Consider the following 15,140-nt stretch of genomic DNA (forward strand, 5'->3'; position numbering starts at 1 on the left):
TGGGTAGGCCCACGGCTTCCCGCCAGGTCCAGGACAGATCCCGGGGCCTCTTAGGACGGAGCTGGGGCCTGGTGGGAGAGAGGACTGCACAGGGCTTTGGGGGTGGGCAGGGTGGCCCCCAAGCATTCATGGCAGCCCCGGCCTGGGGTCAGAGTGAAGGCCCCCGGGCCCCCAGACCCTCCCTTCTTAACCTTGTCACCGGGTTGAGCTTGTGGCCGTCGTGCTTTGACAGACAGGGAAACGGGTTTTCAGACAGGGTGGGATTCTGGCCCAAGGTCAAGACAGCTACTAACTGGCCAGGCCCAAGCCTGAGGCCCCTGGGACCGACGGCGGAACCCCGCTCCCGCCCGCACTCCCAGGCCTCGGCTCAGCGTCCAGCAGCCCGGGTACCAGGCCAGCAGGGTGGGCGTCTGGGCGGCGCACCCGTGCGTGGCAGGGTCAGCGGACAGGGGCAGCCTGCCAGGGAAGTCAGGCATGACCTGGACCTAGAGGGGCCCCCGGGAGAGCCACGAGGGCCGGTGGCACAGGCAGGCCTCCCTCCCCGGGGGCCTCTGCTAGGGCCTGAGTCTCGCCCACATCGCCTGAGACCGGCTCACAGCCGCCTCAGCTCCATGCAGGGCGGAGTGGGGAGGGCACGAGGATCCTGTGCCCTGAGAAGGGCACGACCTTCTCAGACCCTACAGCGGGCCTTCTCCTGGCACGGCTGAAGGCCACGGGACTCTGGGAGCTCCCCCGCCCGTGCACCTGTGCCGTCCCTCCCCACCGTCCCACACCGTCTTCTCTCTCCTCCCCCCCGACCCGCCATCCACCGGCTGACCCTTCCTTCCTCATCCGCCTCTCTGTCCGTCCGTCCACCATCTGTCCACCGACCTCTCATCTCTCCCCCCTCCCTCCTCCATGGATCCTTCCGTCCCGTCAACCGAGCAGCCTGATATCCCGCCTCCCCTCTCTTAGCCATCAGAGGTGACCCAGGTGACCCCCTATCAGACCCATCAGAGGTGACATTCAAATGACCTAATGCGGACACAGACGCCCTCCCCGCCGAACGCAGTGCGGGTGTGCCCCAGCGGGCGTCCCCTCTGTCCCGACGCCCCACCTCGGGCTTGGGCCCCCAGGAGCCCCCTCGGATCGGGCGCGCAGCCCTCTTACTCAGTAGGGCCGCAGGGTCTCCACAGCGGCCTTGTCTTCCCACTGCCCGCCCCGGCTGCTGTGGACACTGGGTGCTTCTCTCTGCCGCGGTCGAGGCCGTTGGATCCACAGCAAAAGTAAATCCAGGTCACATCTCCCCAGCGGCGGAACACAGTCCAGACCCAATCCCCTCCGCGCCCATCCCCCGGCCCCTCCACGACCCCGCCCCTCCTCCCACTCCTTGTCCGGGCCACACGGGCCCCTTTCTGTCCCTGGGAAACGCAGAGCCCGTGCCCAAGGGCCTCCCTGGAACGCCCTGGCCCCCATCTCTGCCTGGTGGGGCCCTTCCCACACTCAGCATCAATGCCCCTTCCCGGAGGGCTGCCCCCTCTCCCCTCACGTAGGCAAATGCTCCACATAGCACTGGGAGTTCAGAACCTTCAGTGTCCCTCTCTCGTGCTTTCCCCACAGGACGCCGCACACTCTAGGAGAGGGGGTGGCGTCTGTCTGTCCTGCTCACTGTCTATCCCACACAAGCCCGGAGTAGGGGCTCGCAGCATGGCCCAGGGCTCCGGGACCCCGGAGGTCCCTGCGGTGCGCCAAGGCCACAGGACCAACGGCCCGTTCCTCCTTTCCTGCGGGTCAGGGGCGGATCCCAGAGAGGCGGCCAGGGTCGGTTTGGGAGGATTTGCAGCGCCGCCCCAGAGAGCTTCCTGTTCCCGCCTGCCTGCCAAGCCAGGTGTGGCGTGGGGCGTGAACGTCAGAGAGCCCCGTGCGGCCAAGGGCCGAGCCCTGCGCTCTGGGTGCTGGCAGGGAGCAGGATGGGGGCCGGGGAACCGGGCACCGGGAGGCTGCGGGCTGCCCGGACTACCGACCCGGACGCTGGGCGTCCTCCTCGCGGTGAAACCTGAAGGCCCACAGGCCCTGGGAGGGGCATCCCCACCCGCAGCCCACCCCGGAGCCTGAGGGCAGGGAGAGAGGGTTGAAGAGGGGAGCGAGGAGAGATGAGGAAACAGCCCCCACGGAGCCAGCCCCCCCGCAGGGCTGCACCCATGATGGGCAAACCGAAGGCCCACCCGGGCTTGGGCTCCAGCTGCCCAAGGGTTCAGGGGTACCCCCTCCAGTCTCCCGCCTGGGGCATGAGAGCCCCGGGACATCCGTGGGCCACGCTCCCCTGTGGGGCTGGCCCGGAGCAGACAGGTACAGGTCAGACTCTGTCCCGGCCTGGGCCAGCCCCATGTTCCCGAGTTCAAACACTAGTTTGGGGACCTGCCAGGTGACAGGCTCCCTGATTCTGAGCCAAGGCCCATTGGCCGAGAGCGAGGCCTGGGGTGTAGGCACAGAGCCAGCACGGTGCCCTGCCCCCCACTGCAAGCTGCGTCCTGGGCAGTTTCCTGCCACCGAGCACAGTCCCCTCTACCACCACCCAGACGCCCACCCTCGGGCCGGAACAATGAGACCCTTATAAAGAAAGGTCACTGGTGCCTTATCGGGGCTCGGCAGGCGGGACGCACAGCCTGGTTATCTGGGCCAAAACTCGCCAAGCCTCAGCTTTCAGTGGGAGGGCTGAGGCCAAGAAGGAATCCAGCAGAATCCAAAAGAACGAACTCACTTTCCATCCCCACCGCAGGCACAGAACTGAGGGGACAATTCTGAACACATTCCACCCCACAGAGGTCTGGGGGCCACACAGAGCTGGGGAGAAACGTCCAGACTCTGACGGCTATGGGCCTCTCTCGGCCGCGTGTACCTCCGAGCACCTGTCTATGAATGGAGGTTCCTCTCCGTCGCCGGTGGGAGCAGGAGACACGGGTGCCTGTGGTCTGGCCACTACCGCCACGGCCATGGCACCACCGACGTGGCTGTGCCTGCACTTTTGTCTGGACCCGGTGGCTTGTGAAAGGCTATGGGGAAAACACTCCGGAATCACGGAGCTGCTCAGGGATGAAGCCACGTGAGGCCACCCGTTTGGGTCTCCAGCCTCCCAGCCCACGGAGAGCTCGGCAGGTCCCAAGGCTCGTGACCCCGAGGACCCTGCCGGTGGGAAGCCTCGTGGGGCTCCGGAGCCCCCCACGGAGGCCGCCTCATGGTCTAGCCCAGCAATGAGGGAGGGCCCTTCCAGAGAGCAGACACCAGCAGAGGTTTCCAGAAGCATGCTGGGCTGGCTGCGGTCCCCGGGCGGCAGCGACCACCTGGGCTCAAACTGGGCCACGGGAGCTGCAGCCTCTTCAGAGCACCCACGTGCGTTTTGGGGTGTGGGAGCTGGTCCCTCGGGACCATGCCGTGCCCACCCCAATGCATCTGGGCCGGGGTGTTTGGGGCCTAAGGGGCTTTGGAGCTGGGGTGTCTCCAGTCCGTCCAGGGACGGGCCCCTCCATGCATGTCCTCCACTGCAGGGGTTGCCTACGGTACAGGAGAGACGGGGGCAGACCTCACCATCCTGTTTTCAAGATGCAGAAACCTAGGCCCCAAAGGGAAAACGGTGAGGGGGGGGGGAGGGCCCGCGGCGGGACCCGTTCCCGTGCCCTTTCTGGCGATGCAGCGTCAAGCCCCGAGTCCCTTCTGTACTTTGGAGGCCCAAGCCCAGGCCCAGAAAGGAGCGGATGGGGCCAGGCTGGTGACGGCAGGAGCCTGGGCAGGAGAGACACTTCCCAGATACGGCCGCCAAGTGTGGCTGGGCCCTGGGGAAGTGGCAGGAAGTGCTTGCTGACCCGGGTGTTCCCAGGCCGGCTCAGCCGGGCCATATGGCTGGGGGTTGAGACCGGGCCCTGGCACGCGCCCGCCCGCCCTCCCCGGCACACACTGTTCCCACCCAGCTCTAGGGGACCCGGTCCCCCGGCAGGACTCCACGTGGTCCCCTGCGGGCCTGACCCCACCGTGTCCCTCCCCGACCCTGCCCTCTGTCCCGACAGCAAGGGCACTGATTTTCAGATGCCACCGCTCGGCAGTGGGGCTCTCTGGGGCAGGGGTGTGGTGGGGAGGGCGACCAGAACGGGGGCACTGGGAGGCCAGCTAGGCGACCCAGGCCTGCAGGGGGCCCCGGATCACTCTCAGTGTCCACGTCTGTAAGAGGGAGGGGGCTTCAGGCCCCACATCCTCTTCCAGGAGAGATGCTCTCACCCCCATCTTGGGGGGGCCTGGCCTCTGTCCTGGGTGGCCTCTGCTGTCCCCACCGGCCACTGCTGCCCTGGTTGTGGGATAGACAGGCGGTTTGCTGGCTGCCAGAGCGGGGCACGTGGCTGGAGCCGGGCACATGGCCGTCTGCAGCCCACACTGCTCACCTCCCCTCCCCGCGGGCTGGAGCCTCGAGGCTGGGCGGGCTCTGACAGGAAAGCTGGACAAAGTGGGCCACCGGCTGCCAGGAGACGAAGCTCACGTGTGCCTCACTGTCCCCGAGGCTGGGACCCCGGGGCTGCAGACGGCCAAGCGCTGCTGACCCCAGGAGAGCCGCAGGAGCGCGGCCAAGCCTATGCTCGCCTCCAGACTCCCCCGCCTGGTCTCTTCCACGGCCCACCCCCTCACCCCCACGGGACCCTCTGCAGCTGCTCCCGTCAGGGGACTCTGGGGCCAGCAGGTAGGCAAGCGTGGGGACCCCTCCCTGAAGGAGCCAGGAAACAGCAGGAACAAGGACATGGGGCAGGGCGGCCGGGAGGAGGGAGTGCGGGAGCCCAACCCTGCTGGGGCCCTGGACGGGGGCATCAGCCCTCGGCTGAGGAGTCGGGAGCAGGCCCGGGCTGGGACCCCCCTAGTGACAGTCCTACCGAGGACCAGCCTGTGCAGAGGAGAAGCCAGGCCGGGCCCCTCCGACAGCCCCCCATGCCGGGCCCCACCAGAGGGCTGAGCCCTCAGGCTGGTTTCTCCCCTCCCTGCTCAGACGGCGGCTTCCCACTCTGCACATCTCGCATCTCAGGACGGGGTGGCCCGCAGGATGGCCGGACCGTCCCGTGCCCTCTCTCCTCACGGGCTCTTGTGGCCTGTCTCAAATGCCAGCCTGCCTGGGCCCAAGCTGCTGGCACTGGGTGGGGACGCCCTGGCGCACTCGAGGAGACGGGCCCCCGATCTCGAAGGACCCCCTTTGTACAGCCCCTGGTCCCGGGCTGCTGGTTACGTGGGGTCTGTGGAAATGTGACGTCCAGCCTTCCCACCACAGAAATCCAACTGGTCTGTCCCCGAGGCCGGTCCAGGGCTGTGCCTGGAGCTTCACGGTGCCACCACGTCTGCCAGCCCAGCCTGGTCTTGGGGCCCTCCCCAGGCAGAAAGAGGGGAAGCCGGGACCTTGGGACAGGCAGTGTCCCCCTACCCACCTGTGGCACGGCATCAAGCCAGCGACTGGGAGGCTGCTGGGGGCTCCCGGCTCCCCCCCTTCTGGGCTTGCGCCAGCCCCGCCCCCAACACACCAGGAAGACCCTGACCCGCACACGCAGACACAGTGCTCTTCCTTCTCACTTTCATCCCCGATGGGAGTGGGGGGAGGGGAGGGGGAGGCAGCATTCGGGGGTGCACTGCTTGCCAACACACGTGCACTATTACTGGGGCTAACACTAAGCCCGAAGGAAGGAAGCCCGGTGTGGGAGGAGCACAGGTGCGCCGCAGGTCCCCGGGAGGCTCGGCGACAGGGCCCTTGGGAACCAGCGCGGTCTCCCTTCATAAGGAGCCGCGTCCCCACGGAAGCCACCACCTGGGGATGCCAGGCTGAGGGAGGGCTCAGACAGAGCTGGAGCGACCCTGGTGGCCGGGCCGACGGGCACACGGGGACCCTCGGTTTGCTCGCAGCCCCGGGGGAATCCGGGCCGGCGGACGCTGAGCGGTAATTACGCGGCTGTCATGTCCCAGAACTGGCCGCGGGCTTGGGCCGGGTGGGATGTCCCTGGAGCACAGTAGGATCTCGGCCGGCTCCTGCCCTGCCCCACTCTGGCTACAGCTGCCTCCCGTCCACAGCGCACCTTTGCTTTGCTAAGGTCCGGCCCCAGGAGGGCTGAGACAGGAGCAGGAGCAGGAGCAGGAGCCCGGGTCAACATGATTAAAGTTGCTCCCAGAACTAACTATTCAAAATACATCCCAGAAGACACGTCGGACGGCTGCCCACCCGGCGGGCGATTCCACGGCTCCCTCCTTAATGCCTGGCTTCGGACTCATGGGCGTCCAGGTCGGGGGGGAAGGCTCCTTTCCTAATGAAGCCCCCACTCTCCTCTGCTGGGAACGAGGTCCAGACCTGGGCGGGAATGCCTCCCCGCCTTGGAAGGGCAGAACCCTGGCCCCCCGTTGTCTCCTCTGCTCCTACAAATGACGCTCAGCTCTAACAGCCTTAATATGGGTACCAAGTGCCCCGCCTGCCCCCTGAGCGGAGCAGAGCCCCTGCTAGCAGGGGCCACCAAGGCCTCCTCGCGGGTGGAAATGCCACCCAGAGCTGTGACCCCCTTTTGTCAACGGCAGGACGTGTCTCACGGACCCCAGACTCCCTTCCGCCCCAGCACACGGGTCCAGCCCCTCGGCCCCTGGTCCCCCACACAGTGGGGCTTCCAAAAGGGCTCAAGCTCATGCCTGCACAGCACGGAGGTGCACACAGGTTTCACGGGGTTCGGGGCTCGGTCACCCCTCGAGCCGCGTGGATGGAGGGGCCCAGGGAGGCCTGGCTTCCCCGGATTCGGAGGTGAGTCCTCGCGTCAACCAGGAACTCCCTCCTCCCCCTCAGTCCCAGTTCTCACACAGCAGAAGGTCCACCAACGTGCGCACGCCACCCCTGCACTGCGTCCTCACCGGCCCCGGAGGCGGAGTGAGTCAGAGGAGGGCGGCAGGCACGATCCCCCCACCCGGCCTCCCCCTCTGTCCAGGGGCTGGGAGGAGGAACGTCTTGAAAGCAAGACGACCCCAAATGCTCCCTTCTCCTGCCTTCTCTCCATTCCTCAGATGTGGTAACTGAGCCCCGAGGATGAGTGGACTTGCCCGGGGCATGGGGCTGCTTAGGGGAGGCCCCCGACCGGCAGCTCACCTAGGGCAGGGGATGCTGAGCCCCGGGGATCGCCCCACAGCTGCCGGGACTGTCCTGAGAGCCGGAGCAGAACAGAATGTCTGCGGGGCTGCCCACAGCCCAGCGCACCCACTACGTGCTGTGCGGCCGGGCCCTGCTGGTTCACGTTCCACCAGGGGAGCGGCCGAGCGCACCTCTCCTGGGCGAAGCCGATGGGGTCTCACATGGCCCGAGGCCCCTCCCTTCAGCCTCCAGCACGAGGCCTTACTCCCCTGCTGACGGGCTGGGTGGGCAGCTGCTGGGGTGTGAAGGGAACCCACTTTCTGGGCCCTTCTGGGGTAAGCGACTGTGGCAGCTGGCGGTGACCCCGAGTCGGGCTGCAGCCGGCCCACAGCCCCGGCTTCCCCCGCCCCTCCCTGGCAGCATCTGGGGAAACTGGTTCCGTCAGGAGTCACGTGACTGGCGCAGAAAGCGAGCCTGCGAGTCTGGCGGGACCAGGCAGGCACAGAGCCAAGCACCTCTTCCTGTCCTCCACGGTAAGGGACCGTTCAGGAAGGTGACCCGGCATCTCCAGGGTGTGGTGGCCAAGTCTGCAGGCCCCCAGGCCCACCCACCAGCCCCCCGCCCCCCCGGGAGCCTATCATCCCAGTCCTGAGCCAAGCCTGCACGAGGTCGCCTGACTTCCTGCTAAGAAAGTGTCACGGCCTGATCCGAGAAAACAGGGGGGCTGGGGGACCATGCCAAGGGTCCCTAAAGAGGCGAAGAGAGAAATGAAAACAAAGGTCCACACAGCAATGCGAACACACATGTTCAAGACCGCCCAAGCGTGCTGGCAGCCCAGCCCCCCGCAGACCGATGGGGAAGCGCGCCGTGGCCTGTCCACGCGGGGACTCAGACTCACCCGCGAAAGCAACACGTCGGGGGGCGGGGCCGGGCGCCGTGCAGGAAGGAGCTGCGGCAGCGCTCGGTGAGGGCAGCTGCGTCTTCTTTAGAAAGCTGAATTTCACCATGGGACCCCGGCTCTCCCCAAGCTGTGTGGCATTGGCCCGGGACCCTCGAGCCTTTCTCTGGAGCACGGTGGGCACGCCCGAGCCCATTTTCCAGATGTTGAAGCAGATGCCATCCAGCCCCAAATCCTGCCATCTGGGAGCTGTCCAGTGGAGTCACCGAGACACGGAGAAGGGTCCAGAGACCCCTGGAGAGCCGGAGCCCCAAGGCTGGGCCCCCCGACAGCTCTCAGGGCCGGGAATCTGAGCCTGCATTTTGGTCTGTCCCCAGACACGCGCTCACAGGAGGAGATGACAAGTCCCAAGGCATGAAGCACCAGCAGGCACCTTGTGAACAGCGGGTGACAGCTGAAAATGACACCACGAGTGAGGGGAGGCTGGCCCCGGGTCATGATGTGTCCTTCCGGGTCGGGGTGGGCTTTACGGACACCTGCCCACCAGGTTGGGTACTGACAGCCCCCAGTCCCTCCACCAATGCCTGCCCTCTCGGACAGGGAGGGGGGAACCCAGCCCTGGGCACGTGCCATTGGTCCAAGAAGCCTCAGCTCGGTGTCAAGAGACAGCCTATCCCAGCCCCTGCTGGTGATGCTTGGGGTCCCAGTGGTTTCCCGGCGCCAGGTGGGGTTAGATTCCCGGATCATCCGGGGTGTGGGAGGGCCCCCCATGGGGTGAGCACATGACCTCCCCTCCAGGCTCTCCTCTCTAACCAGGGCAGAATGCCGGACACCCCCCCAGAGCCAACGACAGCCGGTGGAGGTGGAAGCAGAAGGCCTGGAGGGCTCCCCCCGGGGCCCTGGCCCCCTCCTACTCCCCCAGTTGAGAAGCAACCCAGTGAGCCCCAAGTCCGGCCCCCGTGTCAGCCGCTGACAATAGAGGTGGCCGGGCGGGGCTGGGAGGGCGGCTCCACTGGGTCTCAAGGCTTCTGGAAGACATCTAACAAGTTTCCCTAAAGCGGGGTGCAGGAGTGTCCTGGGGCTGCCCGGACAGCTGGCCACTCGCTGGACAGCTTGGCTGCAGTCACTCATTCTGTCCCGGTTCTGGAGGCCAGAAGTCCCAACTGCAGGTGTGGGCAGGACCCTGCACTCTCTGGAGGCTCCGGGGGACGGTCCTTCCTGCCTCTCCCCTGGGGGGCTCCATGCGTCTGGAGTCTGTGGCCGGTCCCTCCAGCCTCTGCCTCCGAGGTCACGCGGCCCCGTCCCTGTGTGTCTGTCTTAAACTCCCTCTCCTGTCTCCCACAAGTCACTGGATTTAGGGTCCACCAGACAATCCAGGATGAACTCATACCGAGACCCTTCACTTTGGTCCGACTGTAAGTCCCAACGTACCAAGGAAGGACACCTTCAGGGTCTGGGGTTAGGACGATGGTCTATCTCTCCGGGGGTCACCCTTCAACTCCCGGCAGGGCTTCCCAATGGAGCCTCCGGGATCGGGATGGCCCCTCACGCCCGCCTGGCCTAGGCTGATGACCTCCTGGGTCCTCTCACTGCTGCCGAGTGCCCTCAGCAGATCCAGCGTGGGCCCCTCGCCCCCTCAGGGCTCCAGCCACCTCCCGCACGACGCCCCAGACCCTCCTGCCCCTGCCCTTCTACCAGAAGCCCCAGCAAGCCCCAGAAGCTGTTGGCCACCCCTGCTGGCCTGCTTCCACACCCAGCCCCCAAAGCCAGAGAGCTTCGGTCATTTTGCCTTTGGCCACGCCACCTGTGCATGTCCCCGGGCCAATGGTGCCTCGCTGCTGCCCACGTCCTCCTCCAGCCCCAGCAGCGGCCCCCCTCAGCACCCAGCTCACTGCCACCCACCCACCCCAGAACCTTCCAGCAAGCCAGCACGGCTCCCTGGGTGCTGAGCCTGGCCATGGTGGGTTGGATCTGGCTCTGCCCAGGGCCAGCTCAGGTCCCCACAGCTCAGAACAGCCATGTCCATCAGGGCCCTGGCATCCCGGGGGTTGGTGCGAGCTGAAGAAGGTATTCCAGACTCAAACCCCTTAGACCCTGCCCAAACCAGCAAGAACCGAGTGCACGTCTTATTGGTGAGAGCACCAAGTCTAGGAAGGGTCGGGGCCGGGTCCTTCTGGAACGGGTGCTGGCTCATCACATGCCTTTGCTTTGTCACTGGAGGAAGGTGGTGCCAACCGGCAGCACACCGGAGGACCTGGGTAGGCTGAGAGCTATCCAGGGATCAGCTTGAAAATTGCTCCAAACGGTCCCTGGGAGCAGCCGCACCTGTGAACCGTCCGTCCGCCCCGCCTGGGCCGCACCAGCCCCAGCGCCTCGGCCCCAGGAGCCCAGAGAGCCGTCTGGGCGTCTGCTGGAGCTCATGCAGGGAGGGAGATCCCGGGCGCTCTCTGGGAGGGCAGAAGGAAATCCCGGCAGTGGACCTGCAGGGCCCTTGCGTGTAGGGTGACAGAAGACGCAAGGGGAGCGTCCAGCCCGGGAGGAGGCCAGGAGGCCCCCACGGGCCCCGAGGCTGGACCTGGGGACAGGGCGTCCGGGCTGCCTCTGGCTGTCTGCTTCAACACCGGGTTTCCACCGTACTTCCCGCCACGCGTCTCTAGCAGGACTGCTTAGTGGCCGGAGGGCGCCGGTGTGTGCCCCGGGGTTCCTGGGAGTGGGCAGGTTTCTTTTCGGCACGAGGGGGGAGTCTGGGGGCAGCTGCAGGGCTTGGGAAACAGCGTGTGGCACAGAGCAGCACGAACCGCCAGAGCACGGGGCCGCGTGGAGCACCCCTCACCGTGGGGGCGGCACCTCCATTTACTCACGTGCCTCCCGCTCCCTCCCCGCCACGCCCGCCACACAGGGGCTGGGATTCCAGACCCGGCTCAGTGGAGGACAGAGGGGTCTTGGTGCGACAGCCGCCCCCAGCCTTGTCCCGAGCTAGGACTACACAGACTGACATCCTCAGTTGGGGACGGCCCAGCACGGCTCCCGGGCAATCTGCCCACTCGCGCGACCTCCAGCCTTCCGCTTCCCCCTCGGTAAATCTAGGCACCCGGGCTTGACCGGGGAGAGACCGTGGACCTGGCAGAGGCGCTTTCCCACCAACACCTCGAGGTTACCCGCTGCACACCTCGCCCCATCCCGAGGGCACCGGGGGTGGGTGTCCTCCGGACTGTGGAGGAGCCCCAGGCACCTGCCCCGGGACGGGGAAGGCTGGAGGCTGGAGCAGGCCTGCTCGCTCGTCTGCAGCCCTCAGCGTGGACGTGTCTTATACTGTGTCCCCGGGGGGCCTGGCAGGGGGCTGCCCTTGACCTCGAGCTGCCTGGGGGTGGGGTGAGGGTGGGGAAGCCTTGTCACAGAACCAGCCGGGACCACAGTGACAGATCGCGGTCTGCAGGTGGGAAGCGCTCTGCTTTGGGGACCCCCCGGCCCACTGTACCATGCCGGTCATCCCGGTGACTGACCGCTGGCCCAGCTCAGAGGCAGGCACTGTGGACACGCAGACGGAAGGGCCGTTTGTAAAAGCGAGGCCGGCCACCCCGCGCTCGGATCTTCCGAAGATTCACTGCCGGGACCAAAATCCCATCTCCTGGGCTCTGCGTGAGGGACGTGCTCTGCGGTGTTGTCCGCAGGAAGACGACGCCACGCACGGGTGGGTGTGGGCGGTGAAGGAGCCACAGCACCGAGTCCATATGCGCGGCCGCACCAGGGCAGCGGGATCCGTGTCTCGCAACGGGGCAGGGTGGGGGCTCAGGAGAAGCCACGTGCCACGGTGCCAAGCGGTGCCTCGGGACAGGGACTGTGGCCATCCGTCTGTGTGAACCAGCGTGTGTGACGGGGCCTCCCCCATCTGTTCAGGCCCCACGATGAGCGCGAGTGGCTTTACAGTAGAAAACGCCCCAGCAGAGCCATCACCAGCCGGGAGGAAGCACGGAGGAGGGAAGGCCTGGATCCTGGGGCCGCAGCGGGGCTGGGGCGCAGCCAGCGCAGGCGACTAGCAGGTGCTAACGAATGCTTCCCAGAGTGTCCGGCCCACTGGGCTGTGTATACATTAGGCGCCTAGTAGCCACACTGGGCTGAACCACTGACCTCTCTTTCGCTTGAGTGGCCAAGAACAGACGGGGTCGGGGTACGCCAGGGTGAAGCCCACCAGCACAGGCAGAGCTAGAGGCTCTGCTCCCAGAAGCCCACCACTGCGGAAGGAGGAAGGGCGTGTTCTGGGAGGGGGGCTCAACCCCACGGGGAGGTCTAGCTCATGAGGGGTCTCTGGGAGGGGGGCCAGCTCCAGAACCTTCCCTGCCTTTTGTGCTCTGCAGTGCTGGTGGGTGGCCACAGGGCCCGGTCCCAGGAACGGGCGCAGACCTGGAGGGGAGCCTCGGGGGGAGGGGGCCCCCCCGGCACCCTCCCACGGTCCACAGGCTACGCCTCCCTCCCTGCCGGTGCTGACAAAGGCATGTGGCCCAAGAAAGACAACAGGGGGAGGGAGCAGAGGGGTGAGCACAGAAAGCTATTTTAAACCGCATTCAGGTGGATGCGACACCGCCTGGCTGGCGTCAGCGACCGCGGGGTGCCCAGGGGCCTCTGTTCCACCGTCCCCTCTGCTTCTAGGTGTATCTGACATTTTCCACGCTCTACGGTGAAAAAGGAGAAGCTGAAAGCTTTCTCTGGAAGGCGTAAAGGGAGAATTTCTTAAAAGGTTTCAAGCAAGAGAAGAAACGAGCCCATACCAGTCCCAACCCCCCAGGAAGGCTCAGAGTTTCAAAGACTGAAAAGGAGCCAGTCACCTCTGCAGAAAAGGTGACAGCGAGCTGGGTGGAGGCCCCCGGACCTCCCCGAGACAGGGAAGGTGCTGAGGACCCAGAGCCGGCGGGACCACGAGGGGGAAGAGGAGGCAGCAGCCACCGCGGAGCATCCCTGTGGTCTGCAGGCCCCCGAGACTGTGCACTCCCACTGGCTGGGAACCCAATCCCCAGGACTCCCCAGCCTTCAGCGTAGCCCCCTTCAGAGGTGCCGGCCCTAACACACGGCCGTCTGGCTGCCCAGGGCAGATGCGACTCCCAACAGCCCCCCTGGCAGGTCGTCAGTGCCATGGAGCACCCCGGCCCCGGCACAGGTCGGAGCTCCCCCAAGGCAAGGGCAGCCTCCTGTCCCTTCCTGTCTGTCTGATCATCACCACCTCTCCCCGACCTGACATGTCTGCGGGTGGCCACCGCCCCAGCCTGGACCTGGACACTCTCCGTGCGCTCCAGGGCACAGCTGCTGGCGCCCAAGGGTGCGGGGTCCGCTTGCCCCCTTCTCCACTCTGAGTGCTCACTGCCCCCACCCCGGACACGCACAGCCACACACGGGCGTGTGCACACAGCATGTGGACACCGGGCCGCACATCATCAGCGCATCAGGAGTGACCTGAGCAGCCACCATGCCCCCCGCTAGCCTGGCCTCCCCCGAGGGCACAGCTGTCCCGGGGGCAGCGCTCCGGATCCGGACGGGAAGGGGCTTCAGGACCAGAGCGTGTTTGTGAGTGTGTGTGTCCGTGTCTGGGACAGCAGCCCCCCCCTGCAGAGGGGCACCGAGGAGATATCTGGTCTCAGGATCCTGAGTCCCAGGGCACTGTTTTCTCCTTTTCTGTTTGGAGGTGGCCCTCTTTGAGGGATATGCTCTGGTTCCTGGGTGCCCTGGTCACAGCGGCCCCCCTTCGGGCTCCCCCTCCAGGCCTGGGGGCAGCAGAGAGCCGTCCAGTGGGAGGAGCTCGGAGCCTCGGGGACAGAGTTGTGCTGCCGCCTGGATGTGAGCACTCACAACGCACCCAGGTCTGACTCGGGGGCAGGGACATCTCAGGGGCAGGACAGGGGCCTGGAGGCTGAAGACCCTGGCCTCCTGCATCCTGGATGTCGGGGCTGGTGGCCTGTGCCCAGCGGGGGTGGGTGCTGTGGAAACACATGGACACACTGGTGAGGGGGCGCAGGGCACAACCCCTCCCTCATGGGGTGCATGTCCTGCCCCAGTGGTCACACTGTGTTCATTCCCAGCTCAGCTCTCGTGTATAACACAAGGCAGCTCCTGGACCCAGGCCCAGGACCGCTGGGAGGACGGTGTGACCGTACCTGTGTCACTTCCGTGCTTCTAGAACGGTCCCTCGTCTCTCCATCACCCCGGAGAGCTGAGCCCGGCTCTTAACTCTCCCTTTTCCGCATCCCAGAGAGCTCCCGGCTGCTGCCCGCTGTGGCCACCCTCTCCCGGTTACAGTGGGTTGAACGGTGGCCCCCCCCGCAAGCTATGTCCACATCCTAACCCTGGGACCCGCGAATGTGGCCACCTTTGGAAGTAAGGCCTTTGCAGAGGTGACCAAGTGAAGACGAGGCCACAGGGGAGGAGGGTGGGCCCGGCCCGACCACGATGCTCCTGTATGAGAACAGGACACACAGAGATGCAGGGGGGGCCCGTGAAGACAGGGGAGAGGCCGGAGCCCCGCGGCCGCCGCCCAGACACAGCTACAGCCCCAGACGCCGGATGAGGCAGGAAGGGTCGTCTCCTCGAGCCTCCCCACACCTGGATTTGGGACTCCTGCTCCGGAACGGGGAGATGCTGGGAGGCCTCTGTGGTTGTGGGTTCCCGCCCAGCATGCGGTCCTCGTCACAGCAGTTCCTGCCGGACACAGGCCCTCAGCTCAAGGTCAAAGCTGTGAGCGGGAGTGGCCTGAACCGAAGCTGAGTGGGGCTTCCTTCCCTGCCCCAAGGACCAGGCCGAGGCCCCCTGCCTCTGGACACTGTCCAGACCGGAGGAGAGTGACACGGCCGGCAGCTCCGCTCAAACACTTCCCTCTGCCCCATCTGGAGCACGTCCAAATCAGCCCCTTGCCCCGTCCCCCATGAGCAGCGTCCCCCGTCCCTCCCAGCCCCGTGCGGCTGAGACACCGTCCCAGCATCGACCCGGCAGAAAACCGGCCCGTGACTGCAGATGCCAGCCGGTCTCCTGGGGAGGGGTCTCCGGGCAACGCAGCGACACCACAGCCCCACGGCTGGGGTCATCTCCTGCCGTCCGGCGGCAGCCTGTCCATCCCACTCGGCCGGCTTCTGGAAGCCCCTGGAAGGGGCCACCATGGGC

The 15,140-nt window shown here is 66.3% G+C and overlaps 1 protein-coding gene across 4 annotated transcripts in view; it reads right to left on the bottom strand.

Moving 5' to 3' along the window:
- Window positions 1–15,140, bottom strand: part of OSBPL5 (oxysterol binding protein like 5) — a 72,218-nt gene that overhangs the window by 23,886 nt on the left and 33,192 nt on the right. The window contains exon 1 of one of the 4 annotated variants that reach the window (XM_059398943.1): window positions 7,998–8,245. The exons of the other annotated variants lie outside the window; for them this stretch is intronic. The gene's annotated coding sequence lies outside the window, so the exon portion shown is untranslated. Of the gene's footprint in view, window positions 1–7,997; window positions 8,246–15,140 lie in introns of those variants that run through there. 4 annotated transcript variants of the gene reach the window in all.

This window comes from Mustela nigripes, chromosome 1 (assembly GCF_022355385.1).
Source record: "Mustela nigripes isolate SB6536 chromosome 1, MUSNIG.SB6536, whole genome shotgun sequence".
NCBI lineage: Eukaryota > Metazoa > Chordata > Mammalia > Carnivora > Mustelidae > Mustela > Mustela nigripes.